The 19,151-nt window shown below is 38.5% G+C and overlaps 1 long non-coding RNA gene across 4 annotated transcripts in view; it reads right to left on the bottom strand.

Moving 5' to 3' along the window:
- LOC106969988 (uncharacterized) overlaps nucleotides 1-19,151 on the bottom strand; it is a 162,448-nt gene that overhangs the window by 67,826 nt on the left and 75,471 nt on the right. Inside the window, exon 4 of one of the 4 annotated variants that reach the window (XR_008296837.1) lies at nucleotides 15,295-17,525. The exons of the other annotated variants lie outside the window; for them this stretch is intronic. This is a non-coding gene — a long non-coding RNA (uncharacterized LOC106969988). Of the gene's footprint in view, nucleotides 1-15,294; nucleotides 17,526-19,151 lie in introns of those variants that run through there. 4 annotated transcript variants of the gene reach the window in all.

Genomic DNA, 19,151 nt, shown 5'->3' with positions numbered 1-19,151 from the left:
CTATATTTATCCATCTCATGTCCATAGATTTCATGTAATTAGAGCTTAGAGGTAATACCTAAGGTATTTATCAAACACATTCATTCTGACTGTGTAATAGTTGTTATTTACTTAGCTCTCTACATGCACACGATACTTGACAAATATGCAGAAAGACAAGTTTCCTGCCCTGGGGAGTTTATATTCCAATTCAGACAAACAGAACAGAAGGGGTAGGATCTTGGCTTGGGGAAGACTTGGCAGATAGGGATAGGCTGCCTAGGTAGGAGAGAAGGGAAGTTGAAGTCTCTGGAAAAGTGGGGATGGGAATATGGAAGGAATAGAGGACTTTTAAAGAAATCCTTTAAAAGTAAGCATGATGTTTAGTCAGTGTAATGCCCTTGAAAAGACTTTGTGAGAGCAAGGGAAAAGGTTAAGAAAAATGAATCGGATTGTGACAACAATAAGATGAATAGTGAAGAAGTGTTAGTACTTCAGTAGCAGCCACAACGTGTTGAAGCTACCACATGCAATGTACTAGCTCCTTGTATATGTTATTTCACCAATTCCAAAAAGCCAATTTTAGTGTCATCATTTTACATATGTGGAAGCTCAGACAGGTTAGGTACCTTGCAGCTAGTAAGTGAATGAGCATGAATTCAAAGTCAGATCTGACTCCAAAGTTTACACTTTTTACTCTGCACTCCCTACAAAGCAAAGAGAACATGAAGAAATGAGAAACAGGAGAATTAAAACATAGGCTAATTGTACACCCTCAGCAACAATCCAATGCAAAGACTTCAGCATTTAAGGGAGTAAATTACCTTACGTGAGAAAAAGTGGAGTCACTGCTGGTAAGTTAAATGATTGAAGTGAATTGCATTTACCACTGGTATATAAAGAAAGAAAAGTTCGTTGAGATTTATGCTAATGTACAGGCAGAGCAACCAGACAGCAGATATATATGGTGTGACCATGGAGAAAAAGAGCAATGAGGAAAGATGAACAGGAAAAGCTTCAACGTTCCTCAAGAAGTGGACAATTAAGAGCTCTGAATTTGCAGATAAGTGTACCTTTCATTCCATTTTTAAATTATTGAAGGATAGTAGACACACACTGTTACATTAGTTTCAGTTATACAGTTTCACTATACAACATAGTGATTTGACAACTCTATACATTATGCTATGCTCAACACAAGTGTAGCTACCATTTGTCACCATATAATGCTATTACAGATGGCCAACAGATACATAAAAACTGCTCAGCATCACTCATCATCAGGGAAATGCAAATCAAAATCACAATGAGGAGTGTCTGGGTAGTTCAGTCAGGTAAGTGTCTGACTCTTGATTTCAGCTCAAGTCATGATCTCATAGTTTATGGGATCAAGCCCCATGTTGGGCTCTGTACTGACAGCCTGGAGCCTGCTTGGGATTCTCTCTCCCTGTCTCTCTGCTCCTCCCCGACTTGTGTGTACAGGGGCACATGCGTGCTCTCTCTTAAATAAACATTAAAAAAAATCACAATGAGATACCACTTTACACCTGTCAGAAAGACTAGTATCTGAAAGACAAGTGGATGAGGATGTGGAGAAAGGAATCCTCATACACTGTTGGTGGAAATATAAATTCATACAACCACTGTTGGAAAGCAGTATGGAGATTCCTCAAAAAATTAAAAATGGAAATACCATACAATCCAGTAATTCCACTACTGGGTATTTACCCAAAGAAAATGGAAATGCTAATATGAAAAGATATATGCACCTCTATATTCACTGCAGCATTATTTACAATAGCCATGATATGGAAGTAACCTAAGTGTCCATCACAGGTGAATGGATAAAGAAGTTGTGGTATATACACACAATGGAACATTACTCTGCCATAAAAATGAATGAGATCTTGCCAATTGTGACAAAATGGATGGACCTTTCATTCTTGAGTCTACGATCAGGATTTATTGGCTGCCTGCCTCTTTTTTTTTTTTTTTTTTTGCCCCAACTGGATAGAATTCCTTTGGCATAGAAATTTGCTTATCACCTCCTATTTCTTTTCCAAAAGGATTTCAGCAATTTTAAACAAAATATATCTACCCAAAAAGGTTAATAAAAGTTAAATAATTACAAATTTACCTACAATGCTCTTTCCTAACCTCTTGCCCCCAATCAACCACCCATTAAACTCAACTCATACATACTTAAAGATCCAACTCAAAACTCCTCATCAATCTGACCCTTCTATCTTGTCCTACTGCTGTTCCATGCATACAATTTTATTATGGCATTTATCATATGGCCTCACAGTTAGCTGTTAAATGTAAGTTTTCTTATTAGACCATGAGGTCCTTGAAGGTAGGAATCAAGCTGTGTTCATCTCTATATGCATTGTACTTTGCAAAGTGTCTGACACATATTAGGTACTCAGATAGTTACTGAATAAGTAAATTATTAAAGATCAGAATCAAAGAAAATAAGAGAAAGCAAGTTATATATATATACATATATATGATATATATATGTATATATATGTTATAGCAAGAATCAAATCAAAGAAAATAAGAGAAAGCAAGTTATATATATATATATGTATGTATATATGTATATATGTACATATATATATATATATATATATACATTTTTGTTTTGAGGCATCAGCCATCAGTTTTGGTTCTGGAAGCTAGGAAAAAAACAGAAACACAAAAAATCACATTATCATTACCATAAGGAAAAGGCAAACACATTCTTAGGGAAGTAGCAGTGTTTAGATCTAATTGTGCCTAATTAACCTTATTTGGAGACATTTAAGTCGTAGGCTATAAACTGATTTTTCCAAGCAGAAGTTTCATGTTAAATAGAGGATACATATATCTATAAAACAGTGATCAGCTTGTCAAGGAGTTATATCCGGAAATTCCCAGGATCATTGACAAATAGTCCCTACATTTATTTTAAAAATTATGACAATATTACCATGAAACTGTTTTTTGCTTTATCATTGGTGAGTTACTATGCCACCGAAGGAAATATTTTAATCACCCATCAATGTAATCCACAACGGCATTTTTTTAAACCATAAGTCAAATGCTCTCTCTTCTAGCATATTTGTTTTTAGACACCATAGTTCAGTAAAGAGAGGATGCACTTGAAATCAGGCATTCTTAGCTTCAGTTCCTAGTTTTGCCACTTTTTCTATGTGATTCTAGAAAAATTCTAGAACCTCTCTGAGCCTCAGTCCCTCATCTGTCAGAATGACAGAAACAGTATGGGAGGTAGTATATGTCAAGTATCTAATAATAGTAGACTTTGTACGGTGGCTACTCAATGATGGTTATTATTAAGGGAAAAACTCCAATTGTCTCTGGTTGTCCTGAATTAGGACACTTCAGACCATTCCATATATTTTTAAGGCAATAAGTAAGCAGTGAGCACATTTCAGGTTGTTTCCTTGGGGCATGTTGCTTTCAACTGTTGCCCTGGTGATTATTGCCAAAACAATCACTGTCTTAGCTCTCACTCTGGGGATGTCACCATGTGTTGCACCAGGGAGCCACGACTTTTGTCTATCTGAAGCCATCTTGCTTCTAGTGGTACTACTTTCTTCTGGTATTTATCATACAAATTACGCTGGACAAGACAACAGAATTTTCTTAGATTTATGCTGTCCTTTTTAAATCTCCACAGCCCACATCTAGGTTTTTATTACCTACATTTGCTGACCTTGTTCCAGTTCTTTCCATACAAACAACCAGGAAAATCTTTCTCAAATAGTGAGTTCAGTATTTAATTACTTCTTTCAAGAATTTAAGAGATAGGGGAGCCTGGGTGGCTCAGTTGGTCACGCATCCAACTTTGGCTCAGGTCATGATCTCACGGTTCGTGAGTTTGAGACCCACATTGGGCTCTCTGCTGTCAGCACAGAGCCTGCTTCGGACCCTCTGTCTCCCTCTCTCTTTGCCCCTCCCCTGCTCCCTCTCTCTCAAAAATAAATAAACATTTAAAAAACAAGTTTTTAAAAAAGAATTGAAGAGATAAGATGTGCTAACCTGTCAGATTATGGGTCTATCCATATAAGTATTTTGTTTCTACATCAAGGAAAATTATATGGGGAGTCTCAAAACATTATGAAAATATCTTAGTTATCTTCAACAACTTCTAATAACCTATTGCTTACATATCTAGAATTTCTTTGTTTCCTCACATTGGTTTCTTGATACAGATAGTCACATATTTTACGGTAGAGAGAGTCTCAAAGGAGAAAGGATATGGATCTTTTTTTAGTTAATCTCAAGGTTTCCAGAGAAGAGGAGACTGTCACCTAAGGCATGGAAGTTAGAGGTGCTTGAGCTGGGTGATAATTGAGATCATGTGTTCATTTCAACAAAGAAGTGGGGAGAAAAATGCTGATCGGGTGATTTCTGCTTCTCCCAGAAAATAGGACTTCAGAAGGAAAAACAAGGAGATATCTAGGCCCACATAGAATTGATAAAGCTCTACGTGTGAGGAAGGCAACTATAGAGGTATCTCAATAGTTACATTGACTTAGCAACTTCTGTTCCTAACTTGCATTCTCTTTTTAAATCCTGATTTGTGCTCATCAGAAATAAACAGGATTTAGGTGCTGAATTCTGCAGCTTCCCATTTATTTCCTGTACAGTTAAATTTAAACTACTCAGCTCTTCATCAATCACAAATATTTCATTCATTATGCCCTAGTGTGTGGTATTGGTAGGATGGAAGAAGAATGGAATGTGGTATTGGTAGGATGGAACAAGAATCTTTCTTGTATCTAGGGTGTAGACATGATGATGTAGGCTGAGATCTTTTCTCCCCTTGGTACTTTTATCCTGAAAGCTGTAATATAAAGACATAGGATTGTTTAGAAATTATTTATGGCAGGGTAGAGAGTCCAGTAGTAGTGGTATCTGTTAGGGTAGGGATGGTGTGGTCAGCAGCAGTATATTAGCCAGAAAGTTCCCATGGCCTGAACTTGACTGTCATTCTTATTGTTGCATCTCTGGTTCCTGCCTGCTCTCTGGCTCTGCTTCTCCAGCCTCCCTTTGTATTTTGCCTGAGTTACTTAGGGCAAGATTTCTGTTGCTTATCAGCTAAGTCTAATTAATGAAGTCCAAATATAGCTTTTTTCCACACATGCTGTCTCAGGGCTTCAGTCTCTCTCCATCTTGGGCTCCACTATTTGAGCCTGACTTCCAAGGTTGCTGCAGCAATAAAAGAATGTGAGAACTTAAGCTGTCTCTTAACATGCCTTGGCCCAGGAGCACACACAGCACTTCCTCTCATGACCATTAGTCAGAACCTGTCACATGGCTCCACCTGACAGTAAGGAGGCAGGAAGTGTAATCTTCCTGTGTGTCTAGGAGGGAGAGGACATTTGCATGTGGGAGACACTAGACATCTGTGCATGAAGAGTAACGATTAAGTGCTAAAAGCTCACTAAACGTAGAAAGTGACAGAGGCTTAGAGAGGCAGAGAAAGTGTATCAGAAATGGCTAGTGCTTCCTCAGAGTTACTCTGTACCAGTGTCTCTTGGTCTCCTAGCCACTTGCTCTGCCTTGGTCTTGGTTAGAGTCTAAGTGGTTCTAGCACCTGGGGCTGACAAGTCACTGGGAGTGCTGGACTGTGGAGCTTCTCTGGTGTATTCTGAACTTGGATGAAATGTGCACAGCAGGGTGTGCAATATGGCTTTCCAAGAGGATGCCAAAGGGGCTGAGTGTGGCAACCTGGAAGGACTGGGAAGCTAACTGTCTGTGGGTCAAACTTTGACTAATGGAAAACAGGAGTCAGGAGTGAAATAGGCAGATACATTCCCTCTTATTCCTCCTTTCCTTGAGGCATAGTTTTTCCAGAAGGTCAGTCAGGAGACCTGCTCCATCTGGCCCATTGTAAAGCAGTGGCCAGCATGGAAATCTTTCACCTTCTATGGCTCCCCATCTTTTCCTGATTCATATTCTTTTTCCCCTACTCTTGATGGCTTGGGATTATATTCCCAAATAAAACATTGCAAGAAAAACCTAAGTTTCCTCCTCTAGTACTTTACTTTCTAGTACTACCATACTCACACTTCTGACCACCAAACATGTGGGTTTCTCCCCACACATTAGGCACTTCTCCAATTCTTGGTGGATACCTACTGAATATCCTGCAGTTAAGTTCAGTTCTGTCTGACACTATCTACCTTGAATTATTGTCAGATCCCATGAGTACGGGCTCGGTCCCACAAGACAGCCCCCACTTTAGAGGCCAAGTGAAAGTCCAGGTTTTCACCTGTACTTCTGACACACTGGCTGTAATTCTGGGTTCCCATGACCCTCTTTTCAAGTTCAGTAATTTGCTGGAATAGCTCACAGAACTCAGGAAAATGCTCACTTTTATTTACTAGTTTATCATATAATGAAGCCTGTGATAAAGGATATGGAACAGCCAGGTGAAGAGATATGTAGTACAAGGTTCATAAGGGTCCTGAGAACCGGGGCATCTGTCCCTATAGAGTTGGCATGTGTCACCCTTCTGGCACATGGATGTGTTCACCAAGCCAGAAACTTTCTGAACCCCACAAATCAGGGATTTTTATGGAGGCTTCCTTACATAGGTATGATTAATTACTCACTCAATCTCTAGTCCCTCTCCCCTCCTTGGAGGATAGGGGATTGGGCTGAAAATTCCAAACTTCTAATCATGGCTTAGTCTTTCTGGTGATCAACACCCATTCTGAAGCTATCCAGGAGCCTATCAAGAGTTACCTCATTAAAACAAAAGATTCTCCTATCACCCAGGACATTTCAAGGGGTTTAAGAGCTTTGTATCAGGAACCAGGGTCAAAGACCAAATGTTAGAACAAAAGATGCCCCTAGCACCCCTATTGCTTAGGGAAGGTTTTAGGAGCTCTGGCCAGGAGCCAGGGATAAAACCTCAAATACGTATTTCTTATTATATCACAATATCACAGATATCAACATATCAGAGATTAGGCTGTGTTTTCTAGAGATCCCAGACTAAAAGAAGACTTCATGCAAAATGATTTAATTTTCTTTTAATGCTTATTCATTTTTGACAGAGAGAGAGAGAGAGAGAGAGAGAGAGAGAGAGAGAGAGAGAGAGAGAACATGAGCAGGGGAGGGGCAGACAGAGAGGGAAACACAGAATCTGAAGCAGGCTCCAGGCTCCCAGGTGTCAGCACAGAGCCCAATGTGGGGCTTGAACTCATGAACCTTGAGATAATGACCTGAGTCAAAGTCGGATGCTTAACTGACTGAGCCACCCAGGTGGCCCACAAGATGAATTAATATTATACAAGCTTAGGTGCCTGGCTTGCTCAGTCAGTAGAACATGCAATACTTTTTATTTATTTTTTTTAACTTTTTTATTTTTTTAAGAGAGAGAGAGTAGGGGGGAAGGGCAGAGAGGGAGGAAGAGTGAATCTTAAGCAGGCTCCGTGCCCAGCACAGAACCCGATGGGACTCGATCTCATGACCTTGAAATCATGACTGTGAGATCATGACCTGAGCTGAACTGAGGCCACCCAGGCATTGGGTGTAGTGCTTGCTTTATATACATATATATACAAGCTTGTGTATACACACACACACACACACACACACACACACACACACACATATATATACACACAAGCTTGTATAATACAAGCTTATTTAAGGTTTAAAAATACTAGTTGTACGCAAGATTTACATTAAGAAAACTTAAAGAATATCAGTTTAGTTGCTTATAAATTAAGAGACAATTGTGCATATTCAGAAAGGATTCCTGCTTGTATTTGGCAATGTTTCACTATCAAGTTGGGAAGGATACAGAGTTTCAGGGACCTTCAAATCCTATAAAAGTTTATAACTCTCAAGTTCTACAGAACTAGAACTATATTTTGAAGGTAAATCTAGTCATTACACAAGAGTATGAGGTAGCACAGATCAGTGTAGCTATGAAAACAATAAGTAGAATTTGTAACTCAGAATATTTAATATTCAGATACAAAGCAAATAATTTAAGATATAAATCGGTAGAAATAGTCAGGTGGAATAGAGCCAAATGAGTTAACCAAGTCCAAAATCACTGGATTGTTTGAGAATAAACTTAAGCTCCTGTTAGGATTCTTGCCGAGTTATATATAAATTTGATAAGCATGCAGGCTGTTCTACAAGGTTCTGAATGGGATCTGTGCCTAAAAAAAATAACTTCTAGAGATGTCAAGTAGATTCAGAATCTGGAAAGATACAAGAGAATATCATATTACAGGTATTTATTATATAAAAGCTCTCGTCAAGGAGTTAAAAATTCAATCTTCTCCACTTGATACCCTCCTATAATATCCTTACCAGTGGTCCTTCAGCCTCTGTTTGCAAAATTCTAATGATGGAGAATTTGCTTCCTCAAGAGAAAGATGATTTCTGATGTCATGTGTGTGAATGCATGTATGAGTATCTTAAAAGCAAAATCTGCCTGCTTTTAACTTTAACTGATCCTAAGTCCCTAAACCAGACAAAAATGGTCTAATTCCTCTTCCACATGACAGACCTTAAAATACTCGAAGATAGTTTTCATGTTTCCCCTGGATCTCCTGGGCTCCAGGTTGAATGTCTACTACTTCATCAGTCACTCCTTCTGATTCTGTGTTTTTGTTTTGTTTGACATGACCCATCTTTAGTTTCTAAGTGAAGTGGGGCAGTCAGTAACATTCTCTGACTGAGGAATTATATTCTTCAAAATTGTGATGCCCAGACCTGAACACAGTATTTGAGGTATTGTCAGATCAGTACAGAATAGATCGGATTGTCAATTCCCTCATTAATGATTCCATACTTCCATTAATGTAGTTTAAAATTACATTATTGCTTGTTTATTTAACTGTTGACCATAATAAAACTTACAGTCAGCCAAAATTAGTCTCCGCCCCCCCTTCTTTTGCTTCTTAGTCAGGTCTTTCCCATCCTGTCTTTGGTACTGATTTTTTGGAACCCAAATTAACTGCTTTTCATTAATTGTTATTAAACTTCATCTTATTTGACTCAGGCCATCATCAAGCCCTGTGGAGGGTTTTTTTTTTTTTCATTCAAAATCTGCTACCCTAATATATTTACTATATGTTTAGATTTTCATCACATGCCTTCAGTGATAAACAACTTGATAAGATATAACCAAGGGTGGTGCCTGTGGCAAACCAGTAAATAACACAGGTTGATCTCAACCTGATAATCAATTCTCACTATCATCATCAATCAATTAAAATGCTATATGGTTGTACCAAACTCCAAGAGACTTTATTGAAATACTACTGAAATACATGTCTGAACACAGAGAAAACATGAATATTGTCCAATCCCCAAATTACCAATCATTCCCTTCTCCCAGCAAATTTAAGTAACTACTGCTGCTTTGGCAATTATAGCTTTATCCTCGCTCTAGCCTGTCCTTGCTGTAGATAAGATTTATTATCTACAGATACCTAATCATAGAACTATCCCTGCTCTCTGATAGTATCCAATCTAGAATAAATCCCACTTTTCTAGAGCCTTCACCAAATCACTCATCCAAAGCCCCAATTCTATAATAGATTCTTTAGAACATCCTCTTACTAAGATGCCCCATGGTTTCCCCATAGTGAATGCGATCCCTTCCTGTACCAAGTAATAAACCCAGCTAGGTCGACTACAGGTATGTTCCTATTAGCTTTTGGTTGGAGAGTGCTGACATACTGTCAGAATGAAGGAAATGGTGTTCTTCATACCTTTGTGTGTGTATACACGTGCACACACACAAAGATTTACTATTTTTACTTTTGTTTTGGGGATCAGACATGAGCCTATAGTCACAGAACCCTGTTACTATTTTCTCTGCTAAGGATCCACAGTGGCCTGCTGGCTTTCTGATCAGGAGGAGATATCCCTCTCTCACCACTCTGTGGACACAGCTGTGTTCACACTTGTTCAAGCACTAGTGGTGGAATCTGGGGCAGAGTCTATATTCTTTTGGCCTCTCACAAGCCCTCTGCTTATTCTGCTGCCACTGAATCCAGTGATGCTTGAAGTGGCATAAGGAAACTACTTTGCTTGTGGGGACTGTGGTGTCTGGTTCTGGGAAAGCAAGTCTTCTCTTGAGTCATGGGCTGAGGCCAGTGGTGGGATAGAGTTAAAAGCTTTCCTCCCCTCTGCAATACCCAGCTAGAACCAGACCCAGCATTACAAATATTGTATTCATATGTAGCTTGATATATTCATTTAGTTTCAGGGAATGTCAGTGTTTTCTTGGCATTAGATTCTATCTGCACTTGAAGCCTGTGATTAAAAAAAATTTTTTTTTTTACTACCAGTTTACATACTAACTATTGCCTCTTACATTGTGACAGCTTTTCTCTTTCCATTTATTTCGACAAATGTTTATTCAGCACACACCGTGGAGCTGTGGAGAATACAAAGATGAATCAAATAGAGCTCTTATCTTAAGAAGTATATAATCTAGAAAAGAGTATCAAATGTGTGCATAAGTAACCGGGCATCACTCGGTCGGTCAACAGGTGTTTGTTAAGCACCTACTCATTGCCAGGCACTGTAACTGAAGTTGCATGTTGTTAACTGCTGTAAAGACTGTACTAAAAGGATGGCATTCAAAGGATAATAATCTATTTATTGATCACCTTCTGTGTGCTGGTACTGAATAAAGAACTTTTACCTGAGTATCTCCCTTAACCCTCAGAAGGACCCATTGGGGATTGATGATGTTGTCACTGTTTTGCAGATGAGAGAGCTGTGATTGTGGTAGAACTTACTAAGATCCCAGAGCTAGTTAGTCCTGGAGTCAGGATTCAAACCCAGACAGTCTGTGTTTGGATCTGTGCCCTTAACAGATACTTATAATTTGTGTTTTGTTGTTCTTTTGGCCTACAGTTTTCTGGGATGTTGCTGATCTCTGAGAACTTCTGCTCTGGGGAAGCTGTGGAAAATTACAATGCAACCAGACATTTTAGAAGGTGTTTGAATTGTTCCCCTGCAGTTGCTTTATATAGGAGCACATGTGAATACATAGGCACCAAAGTAGAGCCTGGAGTCCGCGGCTATGACTGTACTCCCGTTGTTCTATGCATTCTGTACAGTCTTGGGAGCTTATTTTTAATGCAACATGCCAGAGTGGCATGTTGAAAGATCCATAGTAACCAGCTAACAGTAACAGCAGGGCCTGCCAAGTAAAAGTTCCGTAAATCAGTCATAAATGCAGTTACAAAATCCAGCCAGCGTCGTGTGCATGAGGGAGTGTCCTTGGAGGAGGTACAATTCACGCACAGTTCCATGGGATCTCCTCGAAATTCCATGGGAGTAAAGAACCTTTGTGGCAATTTTTTTTTTAAGGAGAAAAAAGTGAGAAAAGGCCTCCTGTAACTTTATTCTAAGGGGGAACTCTCTCCCACGTTATCAGGTAGCTCAGAAAATCTAAGGATAAGACGCTCAGAGAAACGAATGTTTGAGATACCAAGTACCCTCCTTTCTCATGTTTTTAATATTTTTGGAATCATTCCTTTTCCACTACCACAGCCCACAGTCAGGCCTTAGCAACTCGGCATACTGAAAAGCCTCAGTGCTTTTATCTGTCCTCCCTCAAATCTACCGAATTCACAACAGTAAAAATCACCCCAGGCGGGAATTTGGACATCCCACTTACCCTTTAAGTGAGAATTTTATAAGGAGCTCCCAAGTGCTACCAAACCAAATAAAAGCTCACACTTTGAAACACTAGGGGCTTTTTCCAGTGACAGACTTACAGCGAACTTTGTGAGGGACCAAGATGCTTTACTTGTGGGTTGAGAATTATAAGGTTTAGGAATAAGGACTTTCATATCAGGCAATGGGTACATCCTCAACAAAGACTAACAAGTAATGTGTTACCTGTGAAAAGCCAGAGAAATCACCTTCATGTATTTGGTCTTCTGTTGTTACAAATCTGGGCATATGGAGCAGGCCATTCATTATTGACAGAAAATACCGCACAAATACAGAATATACCATGAGCAGGAAACCTGAGCATTGATAACTTAATGCTCAATGCGATTTAATTTGTGCATGCAGGAGTGGACTCTTATGCCCTTTCCCAACCACCCACGACCATTCACATTGCATGCACTTCTTTTACTTGATTTTACAAGTGTCTGGTTCTCTCCTTGCCTATCCATCTATTTGTTACAATCACAGCCTCTAAGAGAAGGAGACGTTGCAGAAGAGTAGGAGGGGACAGGAGGAAACCTGAAGGGAAAACTTTTCAAGCAATGCCACCTGAAGAGCAATTTTAAGTGACATAAAACCTCTTTAACTATATAACCTAAGTTATTGGGAAAATAGGCTTCAGCTTCTTACTTTATAGAAACATCGGTCTTGGTAAAGTAAGGTGTGGCTGTGTAACCAGAAAGGCCAGAGATAAGGTTAAGTGGAAAACTCTTTCCAAAATACCTACTCAGGACGCCTACCCGGGTTGGGAATTCCCCACAGCAGGTTTTCCCCCAGAATGACATTAGAGTTGAACAGAAGGGTGCTATGAAACTGATTTTGCAGTTCTATGTACTGCAAAAGTTTTTAATTTCAGGGACTTCAATACTTTGGGCACTTTCTTTTCTTTCTTTTTTCCCCCATACTGTGATGAAATATACACAATATAAAATTTATCATTCTAACCAGTGTCTTAAAGTGTCCAATTCAAAGGCATTAAATACTTCACAATGTTGTGCAACCATTAACCACTATTCATTCCCAGAACTTTGTCATTATCCCAAAGAGAAACTCTATATCCATTTAACAATAACTCCTTCTCCTGGCCCCTGGTAACCTCTATTCTATTTTCTGTCTCTATGACTTTGCTGTTTCTAGGTACATCATATAAATGGAATCATACAATATTTTTCCTCTTGCGTTTGGCTTATGCTCTGCATAATGTCCTCAAGGTTCACCCCATGTTGTTGCATGTATTAGACTTTCATTTGAGAGAGGCAGAGAGAGAGACAGTATGAGCAGGGGAGAGACAGAGAGAGAGGGGGGCACAGAATCCAAAATAGCTCTAGGCTCTGAGCTGTCAGTACAAAGCCTGATATGGGGCTCAAACTCATGAACCACGAGATCATGACCTGAGCCAAAGTCGGACACTTAACCAACTGAGCCACCCAGGTACCCCTCTTTGTGTCGTTTCTACCTTTTGGCTATTGTGACTGCTACCATGACTGTATCTGTTTGAGCCCTTGTTTTCAATTCCTTTGGGCGTATACTTAGAAGTGGACTTGCTGGATCATATGATAATTCTATGTTTAACTTTTTGAGAAACTTTGGAAACTTTTAAAGAGTATAAATCACAGAGGCCAACTTGTTTTAGAATACTGAGCTTTTCAAACCTAAATGAGAAGTACCAATTGGATTCAGGAAAAAAAGAAAAAAGTGATTGGTGACTCTGATGTGAGCAGTTTGGGTGAAGGGGTGGACATGGGGGCTAGATGACAGTGGGCTGGCCAGTGAATGGAAGTGAACAGGTAGAGACAGACATTTGCTCAAGTCTTTTGAGAATGTGGACTCTGAAAGATGGGAGAAAGAAAGTTGAGAAAAGTTGAGAAAAGGCTTTCTTTTTTTTTAGCGTATTTATTTATGGGGGGATGGGGGGCAGAGAGAGAGGGAGAGCGAGAATCCCAGGCAGGCTCCATTCTGCCATTGTAGAGCCTAACATGGAGCTCGAACTCACGAACCATGAGATCATGAATTGAACCAAAATTAAGAGTCGGATGCTTAACCAACTGAGCCACCCAGGCACCCTGAGAACAGGCTTTTTTTAAGATGGGAGAATCTGGAGTATGTTTAAGAGACTGTGGGAGACAGAAATGGATGTAGTGATAATCAGCAGAGGTCTCCAAGAAAGCAGGAGAGGGCAGTGGTGGGGTCACCTGGCCTGCGTTGAAAGTCCACTTCTGTGTAACGAGAAAAAGAGTTGTTCAGGTACAACTAAGTTTAATCATTCAAAGATATTTTTTGAGTTTGGCATTGTAGGGGAATACTAAGTGAAACACTACCTGGATTTTACTGTGAATGGTACAGTAGAGGAGGGAAGGCTTGAACCCTCAAAATAAAATAGGGCAGAACATGCTAAATGTCACAAGGGAAAGATACAGAGGAGGTATTATGACCTTCAGCAGAGGGAGAAAGTGATTCCAGTTGTGAAGGACCAATAATAGGAGAAACTTCACCACAGAGTCAATTATTTGGGATAGGATTTGAGATTTAGGTTGATGTTGATGGCTAGCAAAAGTTATATTTTCCAAACTGTTATACAGGATACTTAGATATTCTATGAGAAATGGGTATGGAGGTCAGATTAATTTAGCAAGCACTATATGTAGGAAAACCATGTTGTACAACATGAAGCACTTTAAAAGCTGAAGAGATACTGTTAATTATGCCAGAAAAACAGGTGTCCGCTGAGACTGTCCCAGGCAAACTGAGATGAGTAGTTACTCTTTTTCTATACCATAATGCCTTTCTGGAGATTTAAATGAACATTAGGATTTTAAAAGATTCTGAGAAGTACTCTAGTAAAGAAACCTGTCTTTATAGTGGTTAATCCAACATTTCCCAAATTTATTTGACCATGTAACACCCACCCTGTTTTTTGCCCCTTTGAGGAGCACATATTAGCACCTGATAAGTGCTCCAAAAGCAGAGAAGCAAAAGACATGTGGGATCTATGGAGGATTTGGTCTAGCGGAAGTAGAGCAGTGGAAGATGGGCTTAGAAAGATAGGTTGAGACATATCGTAAAGGCCTTTGAAGGCCAGATTTAGAACTTTTTTTTTTCTAACTTGATGAAAGCCATTTCTCACAGTAGCACTCAGAATATGTACTTGAAAAGAATCTCAAAGAATCATGATTTTAGGAGGTAAAATAAAATGGTATGCTTTTCCTTGTTTTCCTATTCCCATTCCTTCCTTAATCTATGAGATTAGGAAAGATGAAAAACTACAATTCAGGGACTTTCTTCGGTTCAGGAGGAATTAAGGGCTGAGTTGTAAAATGCCTGCTTGAAGTCATGTCTTTTTCTCTTACTTTGGTTTCATTTCTGAGGTCTAAAGGATAAAGGGACAGGGGAATGGGAGGTTTTACAAAGAAAAGTAATTTCAATTCCACTTGCCAATGTGGGTACTGCATTCTAAGATGTGGATTTGAATACAAAGAGTTGGCCTCACTGGAGTAGCATGGTGAGAGAACAAATATCAGCCATTATCATCACTTGACCACAGTTAGACTTTTCTTAACTAGGGGGTCACATATCTGGCAACCTGATTTATAGGATAATAGAAAAGAAGCAGGAATAATTAAAAATAAACTCCTTAAGAAGCGAAAATTTATGGCACAAGTTCTATACACAGTAGCTGCCACAGACAATTCTCACAAAGACTCCCCTTACCCATTGTACACACTTCCAGTAAATTTAGTAACCTCGATTTCTAGTGCACAGCAAATTTAACAGCAAATTTAAGGGCAAGGAAAAATTAATTGTGGTCAGTACATTTAAGTGAAAAGCAAAGTGTAATACTATAAAAATTCAATGAAAGACTAACATGGTATATGTTTCTGAAGGCATTTTAGAGGCAAAATGTTGATCAAATCTTGACCGTGCCCTCTGAGAATACTATTTGGTTATACTACAGAATTATACTTGTTTATAAGGATTATGTTGATTTACCAGAGGATGTTTAAGTATGTTCTATTACTTTGTTTAAGATGGTAAGAAAGCAGGTGAGACACTGTAGAAAGATTTCAATCCAAAATGCCTGTGATTTTAAAAGTTTGTTCACATAGAGGTATTTGTTATCTAGGGGAGTCATTGTATAAATCTTCTATTTCATCCAGGTGTTGTTTCCTTTAGAAAGAAGTTCATTGTCAATTTTTTTTCCAACTGTATTTCAATATCAATTATTAATCCTGTAGGTTAAGAGAGGATCAGCATGGCAACAAAGTGTTTTGAGAACAGCCTCTTGTGATTTGAAGATCAAATAAATCATTAAATTAAATTACTCTACAATCAAATGTTTATGACTGTTTAAAGTTAGGCAGCCAGTGGCACTCTGTAAAGAAACACCGACTGAATTATGTCATAAAATACAGCAGTGAAACTCTATCTTATCACCTTCAAAGCCACTTGTGCTTCTTATATGGAGATGCTGGCTGTTCAGGTTGGCTGGGGACAATGCTAGGTGTCAAGCAGCTGTGGGCCTTGTATCAGCTGCCTTCCAGAAAGCAGAGGGCCAGTGGGGCAGTCCACAGAAAGCTATTCTTTTTTCTTAATATTTGATTTTGGAGTGTTTTGGCCTACTTTAAAAACACTTGGCGATTTTAACTTCATCAGAAAGTGGGGGGAAAAGCTGCCCTTAAGGTAAACATGAACAGAGTTCAGAAGTTCTGAAAAATTAACACTACTTAATGCTAAGTTTGCCAATATTGACAATAACAAAGCATAGTTTATAACATATGGCCATCGTCCTTATTTCTTGGCAAGCAATAGCATTTCCACTTCCCATTCCAAATTGAGCTAGACAGCTGAAGAGTGAATCATATTAGAAAAGTACATTTCCTCTTGGATAGTCTGAACATGCTAAGATTTATCAGACTCTTGTCTCACAATTTAATGAAGTTTGCTTGTATTCATCCTCTCTCCATCAGAAATATAGGTGAGTTTCTAAACAACAACAACAACAACAACAACAACAAAACCCCAAAAGACCTGTCTCTAGTATATTAGCAAACTCTGGGAATTAATAAAAAACAATAGCTATAAAAGTCTATTTTAAAAGATGTAGGACATTCTACTGACTGGTAACTTGAATAGGAAAAAACAAAGAAACAAACCTTGTTGTATGGTTTAGGGGCATTATGGCTGCCATTCTGTGAGAGAGGTTGTGAAGGACACAAAATTTGTCCAGTCTATGGAGTATGATTTTTAAAAAGTAATAGACATTTAGGGTTTGAAGGGATCTCAGTATGTGATCATGGACAAACAGCACTGGCATTGACTGGGAGCCTGATAGAACTGTAAATTCACGAATCTAATCATCTCAGGACACCTAAATCAGTATCTCTGGAGGTGGAGCATGGCAACTGTGTTTGATAAAGCTCTCCCAGGGGATTCTGATACACACTGAAGTTTGAGATCCTTCTGACATCACTGTTGAATGTCACTGAACCTACATTAAATGTATAGAGGGGCATTCATTATCTTCCAAGGTAATCCATCCCACAGTTGGACAGCTTTGATTTTTCTGAGATGAATCTTTCCAGTGTTGAGCTGATATTTGTGTCCCTGAATCTCTCTTCTGTGTTCCTAATTATACTCATGAGAAGTCACACAACAAGCCCAGTCCCTTTTCCTTTGTTGGGATGTGAGATAGCCCTATGAGATGGTTAACAGCTCAGAAAGGATCCAGGCTTGATGTTGGCTTTATCACTGATGCATGTGTGACTTTGGGCAGATTATCCAAACTCTCTGAGCTTCAGCTTCCTCATCTGTAAAAAGAGGATAATATTAATACCTTCCTAGATACCCCATAGGTTTGTGGTGAGGATTGTATGTACTCAGTATATGGTGAACACTCAATAAATGGTAGCTGTTTACAATTATTATTATAAGTATGGACCCTTTCAAAATTTTAAGACAGCTATAATGTTGTCTCTGAGTCTGTTTCTTTCTAAACTAGATGTCCTCAATTCTCACCACCATCTGTATTATGATGTGATTTTGGATTCTTTCACCATTCTGATTGCTTTTCTGTAAATAACTTACAGTCTCTATGTCAATGTCGTTATCAAAATGAGGTTCTACATGCCAGATCACATCTTATCTCTGCATTGTTGAATACTACAATGGCCTCCTTATTTTACATACTATTTTTCTGTTAACGTAGCCAAACTTAGGTTTTTTGACACTTGTTTCAGCCTATGGACTCATACTGACCTTGCTTTCAACCAAAATACTAAAGTCTCTTAAAATAAATATTATTTTTAGTTACACAAATGACACACATCTGATAAGAAAAAAGAAAAATAATGCTTCCAATATTCACTGTAGAGACAACTATGGTAAAAATTTTGGTATGTACCTTTCTAGACTGTAAAAAAAAAAATCATGTAGTAAGTTCTTTGGAAGATAGTCACTGGATTCTGAAATACTGGCTAGCTGTTTAACTTTGAAAAATTGTGTAATCTCTCCTAACAGCATTCCTCACTGGGAAAGTGAAATAATAACATTTACCTTATTAGTTGTGAGATTTAAATGAGATACTGTTTGTAAACCACAAAACATGACTTCAGAAAATGGTACTCTATTATCATCATCATAATTATATGAATTTCATGTGTATTTTACAAAAAAAGAATTAAACCTTCTGATTTATTGCTTTTTTTCAAAGATACATTGTGAACAGCTTTCTTTTTTATTTTTTTATTATTTTTAAATTTTTTTAAGTTTATTTACTATTTTTGAGAGAGAGAGAGACAGAGAGAGAGCACAAGCAGGGGAGGGACAGAGAAAAGGAGAGACAGAATCCCAAGCAGTCTCCATGCCAGCAGCCCAGAGCTCAATGTGGGGTTCGAACTCATGAACTGTAAGATCATGACCTAAGCCGAAACCAAGAGTCGGATGCTCAACTGACTGTGTCACCCAGGTGCCCCAGCTTTCTTTTTTAAAAAGTTTTTTTTTCTATTTTTTATTTTGGAATTATTATAGACTCACAATAAGTTGTAAAAATATTATAGAGAGGTCCTGTATACCCTTTAGTTTACTTCTCCCAATGGTAACATCTTACCTAACAATAATACATTATTCAAATCAGAAAATCGATATTAGTATACCACTAACTAGATTATAGATCTTATTTGCATTTCACCAATTTCAATATACTTATTTCTACAAATCCGTTTGAAATTGCTGCATATATAAAAAACTACAATGTGTATATTCATTCCTAACTTGGGACATTTATGTGTGTACAAGTGTATATGTGTCTGCTATGTGTTGCCACTATTAACAATGTTGTGATAGTCTCTTCAATAAATGATGCTAGGAAGCTGAATATTCCCAAGCAAAAGAATGGAATTGGACCTCTATATTACATACTTACAAAAATTAACTGG

The sequence above is a fragment of the Acinonyx jubatus genome, chromosome A2, assembly GCF_027475565.1.
Source record: "Acinonyx jubatus isolate Ajub_Pintada_27869175 chromosome A2, VMU_Ajub_asm_v1.0, whole genome shotgun sequence".
Lineage (NCBI taxonomy): Eukaryota > Metazoa > Chordata > Mammalia > Carnivora > Felidae > Acinonyx > Acinonyx jubatus.
Note: the sequence above shows the minus strand (reverse complement) of the source record. Positions and strands in the feature narration are given on the sequence as shown.